Source organism: Alosa alosa, chromosome 17 (genome assembly GCF_017589495.1).
Source record: "Alosa alosa isolate M-15738 ecotype Scorff River chromosome 17, AALO_Geno_1.1, whole genome shotgun sequence".
Lineage (NCBI taxonomy): Eukaryota > Metazoa > Chordata > Actinopteri > Clupeiformes > Clupeidae > Alosa > Alosa alosa.
Window position 1 is genome coordinate 2,103,664 of NC_063205.1, and position 9,654 is coordinate 2,113,317.

The following is a 9,654-nucleotide window of genomic DNA, read 5'->3' on the forward strand; positions in this document are numbered from 1 at the left end:
CAAACCAGGTTCCTGGGCCATGTCGTGGGGGCTGCCGGAGTGGCCACCGACCCAGCTAAGGTGGAGACGGTGAGACGTTGGCCTGTTCCACACGACGGTGCTGAGCTGCGGAGCTTCCTGGGCCTGGCGTCATATTACCGGCGCTTCATTTAGGACTTCACTACAGTTGCCAGCCCGCTGCATCGATTGACGCACAAAGGCCAGCTCTTCGAAAGTGGACCGCGAGAGCGACGCCGGCATTCTGGCATTCGGAGGGGCTGGCGAGGCCCTGGTGCTCGCTTTCCCTGACCCTCGACTGCCGTTTATCCTGGACACCTCTCACAAGCAGGGCGAGCAGGTGGTCGCATACTTTAGCCGCTCACTGGACCGAGCAGAGAGGAATTACTGCGTGACCCGCAGAGAACTGTTGGCTGTGGTGGTGGCAGGGCACCATTTCCGAACCTACCTCTACGGCAAATGGTTCCTGCTGAGAACGGACCACGCGTCGCTCACCTGGCTGCTGAACTTCAAAGAACCAGAGGGCCAGCTGGCTCGCTGGCTGGAGGCACTCCAGGATCACGACATGGAGATTCGACACCGGTGGTCGCCCACGCAGCGTGGGCGCCCTGTCCAGGCGCCCGTGTGCAGCAGACCAGTGCCAGCACTCGCCACCGGAGGGAGGAGAGGAGCCTGGCCGCGGCTCAACCGAGCCCACTCGCCGGCTACAGGCTGCATCACCGCTGGCAGAGAGAGTCACTGTTTTCAACGCTCGCCAGCGTCGCGCCAATGAGAGGGTCAACGCTCACCAGCGGCACCAACAACAGAGCCATCGCTCGCCAGCTTCACGCTAGCGGGAGAGTCAACGCTCGCCAGCAGCACCCCGAGGTCGTCTCGTCGCCTTCCGCTACCAGCTACAGTGATCGAGAGACCGGAGACAACGCACCGCAGCCCCACGCCACAACGGAGCACTGCAGAGCGGCAGCTGGGGCCATGGACGTGCAGTCGCCGGTGGACGTGATGTCGAGGGAGGAGATCCGGAAGGCCGAGTGTGGTCATAGGTCGTAGCTGGTCAGCGACCGCCATGGACTGACGTATCAGCACTCGATCCAGAGACCAAAGCGATTTATTCACAGTGGCCGGGAATAGTAGCACGTCAAGGACTGTTGTATAGACACTGGCGAGCTCCCGATAGACAATCTGACTATTTCCAGTTGTATGGACTATTTTACTAAGTTTGCCAGCACATGGGCATCCAGAAAACAAGAACGACACCTCTGCATCCACAAAGCGACGGGCTAGTGGAACGGTTTAATCGGACGGCTGACAAAAGGACTGGGACTTACACTTGCCCCTGGTGTTCTGGGCATATCGCACAGCGGTGCAAGAGTCAACAAAATGCACACCGGCAGCCCTGATGTTCGGGCAAGAGCTACGCACACCGGAAGCGGAGATTGGAGGTAAGCCTGGGCTGGAATACTGGACTATTTCACTAAGTGGCCAGAGGTGTATGCAGTGCCAGATCAGAGCGCCCAAACGACAGCGGACAGACTGGTCACTGAGATGTTCTGCTGGTTCGGGGCACCGGAAGAGCTCCACAGTGACCAAGAGCGGAATTTCGAGGCGGAGGGGTTTGCTGAGGTTTGCCAGCGGCAAGCTATGAGTTGAAGCTAGAATACGTCAAAAGCGAGCTTACGATACGCGCTGTCGCGGCCAGGAGTTCCAGCCCGGCGATAAAGTGTGGGTGCCCGGAGAGAAAGAAAGGCATTTCCCCGAAACTCACTAGCCAGTGGGTCGGGCCGTGCGATGTCTTAGACAAGCTGTCTGACGTGGTCTATCGTGTGAGACTGATCAAGCGTCGGAGAGTTGTGGTACCGCCCCATACTGACCCCTGGCCTCAGCTGAGGGCCGTGGGGACTCGGATACTGACCCTGCGCGGAACTTGGTGACGATGGAGCTGTGGCTCTAAGACCGGTCACCGTGCAGCCTTCACCGGAAGTCACCGCCGCGACAATGGGGCTTCACAACGCCAGGCGCCAAGGCCCCAGCCAGGCTCATGGACTGGCGAGGGTAAAGACTTGAGTCAAGGGGACATGGACTAAGTCTCGGGGGGCTGTGTAATGAACTGAGCCTAGCTGGCTTATGACTGTGCTCCCATGATGCTGTGCAGTGTGTGTATGTGTGTAATGTTCATGTGCTAAACCATGCGGGTTGACAATGTTGTATGTCCTGTCTGTCGTGCTTATGTTTATAGTTGGTTACAGTGTTCATAACCGGGTCTAACTAGTGTGTGTTGTAGATGCAGCCTAAAATAGATGTTTTGTGCTGGGGCATAAGAGCCAGGTCTGGCCCGGTATTATGTGTTTGTGTGTGTTATGTCTTCGAGATCAATAAAAACCATTCTGAGACAACTTTGCAGTTTGTTACAATACTGTACATATCTGTCTATATGGTTCATACTAAATATCCATATTTATTCAGTTTTTCTGTAACATATTCTGTAACACAATACACTGCATATATCTATATTGTTCTTACCACTACTAGTTACAACTAATGCCACTGCCACTACATTGCACATGTCATATCTATACATGTTCATACATTGTTCATATTACATAGTCATATTTACTCCGCTCTTATAAGGTAACTGCTAATACACTGCACGTATTTATATTTAATTTATACTACTCTAAACCATCTTCTGCAAAACAACTGTATACTACTGTCTACACTGCACTATATTTCTTGTCCTGTCTATAGGCGGTCTCTGAGAGGCTGAGTAGGGGAGACTAACTTGCCAGATGCACTGTCCAATCATTTCCAGTAGCTTCCAAGAAAGTTAAGTTCCTTTATTGTAGTAAAATCGTCATCTTCAGAATATCCAACACAGTTCAATGTCTCTTGTATCAATTCATAAACGTCAATAAATCCAGTAATGAAATCCACAAGTTTCATGTAATCCACAACAGCAATAATTCCATTCAACAGCTATCAAATGAGGTCACCAAAAAGTAAGGCTTCCCCTATCACCCCCTTTCTGTTCATTTCCAAAACACTTAGCAAGCGAGCAGGTGATATTCCCATTCTTGCCACCACCAATACCACGTAACCAGAGGGCCAGCCGTGGCCTACTGGTTAGCGCTTCGGACTTGTAAGCGGAGGGTTGCCGGTCGAGCTCCGACCAGTAGGCACGGCTGAAGTGTCCTTGAGCAAGGCACCTAACCCCTCACTGCTCCCCGAGCCTCTGTTGTTGCAGGCAGCTCACTGCGCCGGGATTAGTGTGTGCTTCACCTCACTGTGTGTTCACTGTGTGCTGAGTGTGTTTCACTAATTCAAGGATTGGGATAAATGCAGAGACCAAATTTCCCTCATGGGATCAAAAGAGTACTATATACTTATTGATAGTGAATTTCAGGAAATTATTAACGATCTTGCCTAGATACTCTTCCACTATCTCTACAGCAGGGGAGTCTTAGGACCTGGGCCCCCCTTCCATTTTATTGGCCCGCTTGGCTAGTCCTAAATGTCTGTCAGCCGCTGTGGATTTCTGTCACAACAGGTTTTTAAAGGTTAAAGGTTTTACATGTGGCAATAGAGGGGGCGCTGTGGAGCATCTGTTAGTAGAGATCACCAGGCCCATGACATGAGTGAGTAGCTGGAGTCACCATTGAGTGCTGTGGGATATACTGACAAAAGGCTAGATGCATTTAAATTCCATGTAAAGTAACATGGAGCTTATTTTATGGCCCGGTCCAACAGATTCATTTCTGCCCCTGATCAATAGGCACCATGTATCCACCATGGACATGAAAGAGACTCTTCCACTATCTCTACCATCTCTCTCCCTCACTTGGGGCCTGCGCTCCATTTGTGTTGGCCCACCTTGTTAGTCCCTCATTTCTGTCCCAACAGCTTTTAAAGGTTGACTGCAGTTCATTAACTGACCACAGTTTACATGGGGCTATGTGAGAGGGGGCGCTGTGGAGCTCCTGACAGCAGAGATCACCAGGCCCATGACATGAGTGAGTAGCCGGGGTCACCATGGAGCACTGTCTGAGGCAGTGATATACTGACACAAAATGTGATACAATTAAATTCCATGTAAAGTAACATGAGCGCTTATTTATGGCCAGCGGTCCAACAGATTCATTTCTAGCCCTGATCAATAGGCACCATGTATCAGCACCATGGACAGCGAGAGACTCTTCCACTATCTCCACCATCTCTCCCTCACTTGGGGCCTGCGCTCCATTTGTGTTGGCCCACCTTGTTAGTCCTCATTTCTGTCCCAACAGCTTTTTTTAAGGTTGACTGCGGTTCATTAACCACAGTTTTACATGGGGCTATGGCGCTGTGGAGCTCCTGACGGCAGAGATCACCAGGCCCATGACATGAGTGAGTAGCTGGAGTCACCATTGAGTGCTGTGGGATATACTGACAAAGACGAGATGCATTTAAATTCCATGTAAAGTAACATGAGCGCTTATTTATGGCCAGCGGTCCAACAGATTCATTTCTAGCCCTGATCAATAGGCACCATGTATCAGCACCATGGACAGCGAGAGACTCTTCCACTATCTCTACAGCAGGGGAGTCTTAGGACCTGGGCCCCTTCCATTTTATTGGCCAAACTGGCTAGTCCTAAATGTCTGTCAGCAGCTGTGGATTTCTGTCACAACAGGTTTTTAAAGGTTAAAGGTTTTACATGTGGCAATAGAGGGGGCGCTGTGGAGCATCTGTTAGTAGAGATCACCAGGCCCATGACATGAGTGAGTAGCTGGAGTCACCATTGAGTGCTGTGGGATATACTGACAAAGACGAGATGCATTTAAATTCCATGTAAAGTAACATGAGCGCTTATTTATGGCCAGCGGTCCAACAGATTCATTCTAGCCCTGATCAATAGGCACCATGTATCAGCACCATGGACAGCGAGAGACTCTTCCACTATCTCCACCATCTCTCCTCACTTGGGGCTCATGCCTATTTGTGTTGGCCCACCTTGTTAGTCCTCATTTCTGTCCCAACAGCTTTTTAAAGGTTGACTGCAGTTCATTAACTGACCACAGTTTTACATGGGGCTATGAGAGGGGGCGCTGTGGAGCTCCTGACAGCAGAGATCACCAGGCCCATGACATGAGTGAGTAGCTGGAGTCACCATTGAGTGCTGTGGGATATACTGACAAAGACGAGATGCATTTAAATTCCATGTAAAGTAACATGAGCGCTTATTTATGGCCAGCGGTCCAACAGATTCATTTCTCGCCCCTGATCAATAGGCACCATGTATCAGCACCATGGACAGCGAGAGACTCTTCCACTATCTCCACCATCTCTCCTCACTTGGGGCTCATGCCTATTTGTGTTGGCCCACCTTGTTAGTCCTCATTTCTGTCCCAACAGCTTTTAAAGGTTGACTGCAGTTCATTAACTGACCACAGTTTTACATGGGGCTATGAGAGGGGGCGCTGTGGAGCTCCTGACAGCAGAGATCACCAGGCCCATGACATGAGTGAGTAGCTGGAGTCACCATTGAGTGCTGTGGGATATACTGACAAAGACGAGATGCATTTAAATTCCATGTAAAGTAACATGAGCGCTTATTTATGGCCAGCGGTCCAACAGATTCATTTCTAGCCCTGATCAATAGGCACCATGTATCAGCACCATGGACAGCGAGAGACTCTTCCACTATCTCTACAGCAGGGGAGTCTTAGGACCTGGGCCCCTTCCATTTTATTGTTGCTTGGCTAGTCCTAAATGTCTGTCAGCTGTGGATTTCTGTCACAACAGGTTTTAAAGGTTAAAGGTTTTACATGTGGCAATAGAGGCTGTGGAGCATCTGTTAGTAGAGATCACCAGGCCCATGACATGAGTGAGTAGCTGGAGTCACCATTGAGTGCTGTGGGATATACTGACAAAGACGAGATGCATTTAAATTCCATGTAAAGTAACATGAGCGCTTATTTATGGCCAGCGGTCCAACAACAGTGCAATGGTAGAATTTATTTACAAAATAATGAGTTAATATAGAAGATTTGCTTAAAATGCATTGGTGCTAAATGTTAGGGAAAATGTCAATAGCAGAAATATTTTAAATTTGTTTTAAATGTGACACTAACTATTTAGCTAAGTTTAATGCAAATATAAATGCTATTTGCATAGAAAACACAAAAAGTGCATTAATGAAAAGTCAACAAGCATTATCAGGAAATACAAAACCCTGTAGTCAGGATCAACCAGCTGAACCACTGAAAACAATTAGTTATTTGGGTTTTGCATTTTTGGTATCCTTAAGACATCTGGTCAACATTTCTGGATGATAACATTAAATTTAGGTGGTGGCAATTTTTTATTGGCATATTTCCAAAATGGCTGCCAAAATAATATAAAATATGAATAGCATATCTCTGCACCTAATGGGTCCATTTTGATGGTTTTCAAATCAAAAGGTTATCTAGGGTACATTTTTCTAAAATTAGATAGAAAAGGTTGTAATGATCGATGATGGTAATTTCTGGCCCAACATGCAACAATAAAAATCATTATCTCAATGGTTTGTTATTCCTTGCTAAATAAAATTGAGAAATTGGTTGTAGTGTTGATCAAAGTAATTTTACCATCTGGAACTATTCTACACTATGGCTGCATTATTTGGGAAAAATATCTAATTACAATTATTTTTTCTGAGATTTTGAGAATCTGGATTAGATTAAATTTTGATTTTTGAATGTCAATGAATTGATTGACTTCCATATTCCAAATGTCTCTTCAAGTTGTGCAACTTCTGATTGGTAAGCATGCCTGGTGCATGTCAGTGCCATCTGTGACTCTGCCATCAATCATTATGTTAAGCCAGCCCTAGCACGTCTCTATACCGCGATGTGATTGGCCCCTCGAAGTTTAATTTTTCCAGCTTTCGCCAGAAGCCAACGGAGACTAGCCCTCTGCAGGCTGCTGTTAGGGTGTGTCTAGATTTCTAGGCTAGTAGCATTAACTACTGTAACTAAACGTAATTAAAAACTTAATGTAATTAAAACTAAATACCATCATCATGCAATGGCATGTCCTGCAATACCACAAGTTGGCCCACAGGTGAAAGTACAGCCGTGTAACTGAGCACAGCTGTCCCAGTGCAGTTTGTGCCTGTAGGTGTAACCAGGAAACAGAGCAGTCTGTGGGGGAAACTTGGATTTGCATTGCCAGGCCTGAGTGGGTCTGCTAGTCCCAGAACAGAGCAGCACTATCGCCAGATGTTCAAGTGTTCTCAAAGGGATTTACATGAGGGCACATTACACACAGTAAAAGTCAGACTGATGAGGGAGTTATAGAGTTTATCACAGATTCATCCAGCATTTCTGTACTTTTAAGGTCTAATTGGTCTTTTTATGATGGTAGAGAAGGCAGGTTATTCATTAACTCTGTTGATTAAATCTGAAAACCTCATATGGTTGACACCATCAACATTGAATTTCATAGAGCACTTCCTTCATAGTAAATTTATGATATTGGAATAATTCCCCATATGATGTTGAACTATAACTGTGTAAATGGGTTAATTAAAGTTAGTTTATGACTAATAGTAGGATTCGATATTTATAAAGAACAAGACTACAATTGCCAGTCTCTTATTATCAAACTCCTTTATTAGTACTTTTTTGAAACACATGAAAGGTTCAACGCTACACACATATTTGAGATGATCCAAGAAAGACAGTCACAGAGGAGACTCTAGGAGCAGTCTGATTTCTTCAGGATCTCAGTGACGGTCTGGGAGCCCTGCTTTGCCCTACGCAGGTCACTGCGTGCCCCTTGGTTCCATTCCTGAGAGGGAGGGTCAGGGTGCTGCTCAGCTGTACAGGCCGATCCTTCTGTGGGCCAAAGACACTGGTGTCCCCTTCCTGCTGCTCCCCCGCTACCTTCCAGCTCTCAGTCGGAGGGGAAGCCTCCATTAGCCAGGCACATCACCGTGGCTGAAGTCCCGCTGGTGTGCAGGGGCAGGACTGTGAGTTTGGGACGGTGTCACCTGAGAAATGAACCAAAGAGGTAGAGAGAGGAATACAGTATGGATTAACCAAGCTGAGCAGGTTGATGTAATTAGCAACTGGTAACATCAGCACATTGGCTCAAAGATATAGCCGAAGAAGACTGAGACTTATAGCAATAAGAACAGAATATTGTGTAGAAATGTCCCAGTCCAAATAAAAGCTTCAGAACCTCTGGGCCTGGGTTGTACATTAGTGGAGGACGTTCCACCCACCTATCCAAAAGCTACAGTATCTTTTTATTTGAGTGTATTCTATTGAATATGACACTAACTAAAATGTCTGTTCCAAGTAGGCCCGCCAAAGAAAATGGAAAGGTTTTAAATTTAAAAAGTTCCATCAAATTCACCCTGAATAAAGTTTGAATAAAATGTTTTTTATACCATTCCAATCTGTGTGTAGTCCACTAGGGGAAGAATATGAGAATGCTGAAAATATTATTGGATATGATGACAATCACCATTAATTAATTTACGGCTGGACTGTATCCATCTTTACATGTAGGAGTTCACAATTAATTTTGTTCAGGAAACATACATTTGAGATATTTTGACATTAGCAACTAAATTACATTTGTATACACTATGTGTAACTGTAGCCATATATGCATTTATAGCGGGGGAAATAAGTATTGAACACATATTTTTTTCAGTAAGTATACTTCCAATGAGGCTATTTGCATGAAACTTTCACCAGACATTAGTATTAACTTAGGTAATCCACACACTTAAAAAAATCCAAACATTTATGTCCATAAGTAGAGTTATGGAAGATGCTCACTCCAGACAAGCCTTACTTGTGTACGCTTTTAGAAATCCCAGACATAATCAAGTACAGAAAGGCTCTGAAAAAGAGTAAGTGTGTAAACTGCAGTATTATTGAGGAACACAGTTTATTTCTCATCTAGTCAAGGTTACATCACAGGTCCAGAAGCATTTCAAATGTCTAGGTTGTTGACAACAATTGCACATTTTGGCCTGTAGGGGGATCATACAACCATCTAAGGAATGTGTTCAGGCTGAGCCCTATAGAGAGATAGATATATGTCAATATGGCTCTGCCCCTGGTCTAGATACACACAAAAACACATCTGTCGTCCTATCAAATGTTAGCATGGAGATGGGAGGCTGTGAGCATTAAATATTCTCTTGCTTACTACAGCTTGTTACACCAATAGGGAGACAACGTTACCTCTTCACTGCTAATAATCTTGATATATGTACACGTGGATGTTTCAGTTGCCAAACTCATGAGTAAATTGGTTCTATGATTCACAGTCCAACAACAGTGCAATGGTAGGAATTTGTTACAAAATGATTAATATAGAAGATTTGCTTAAAATGCATTGGTGCTAAATGTTAAGGAAAATGTCAGCAACGCAGAAATATTTTAAATTTGTTTTAAATGTGACACTAACTATTTAGCTAAAGTTTAATGCAAATATAAATGCTATTTGCATAGAAAAGCACAAAAGTGCATTGACGAAAAGTCAGCAAACGTATCAGGAAATACAAAACCCTGTAGTCAGGATCAGCCAGCTGAACCACTGAAACAATTAGTTATTTAGGTTTTGCATTTTTGGTATCCTTAAGACATCTGGTCAACATTTCTGGATGATAACATTAAATTT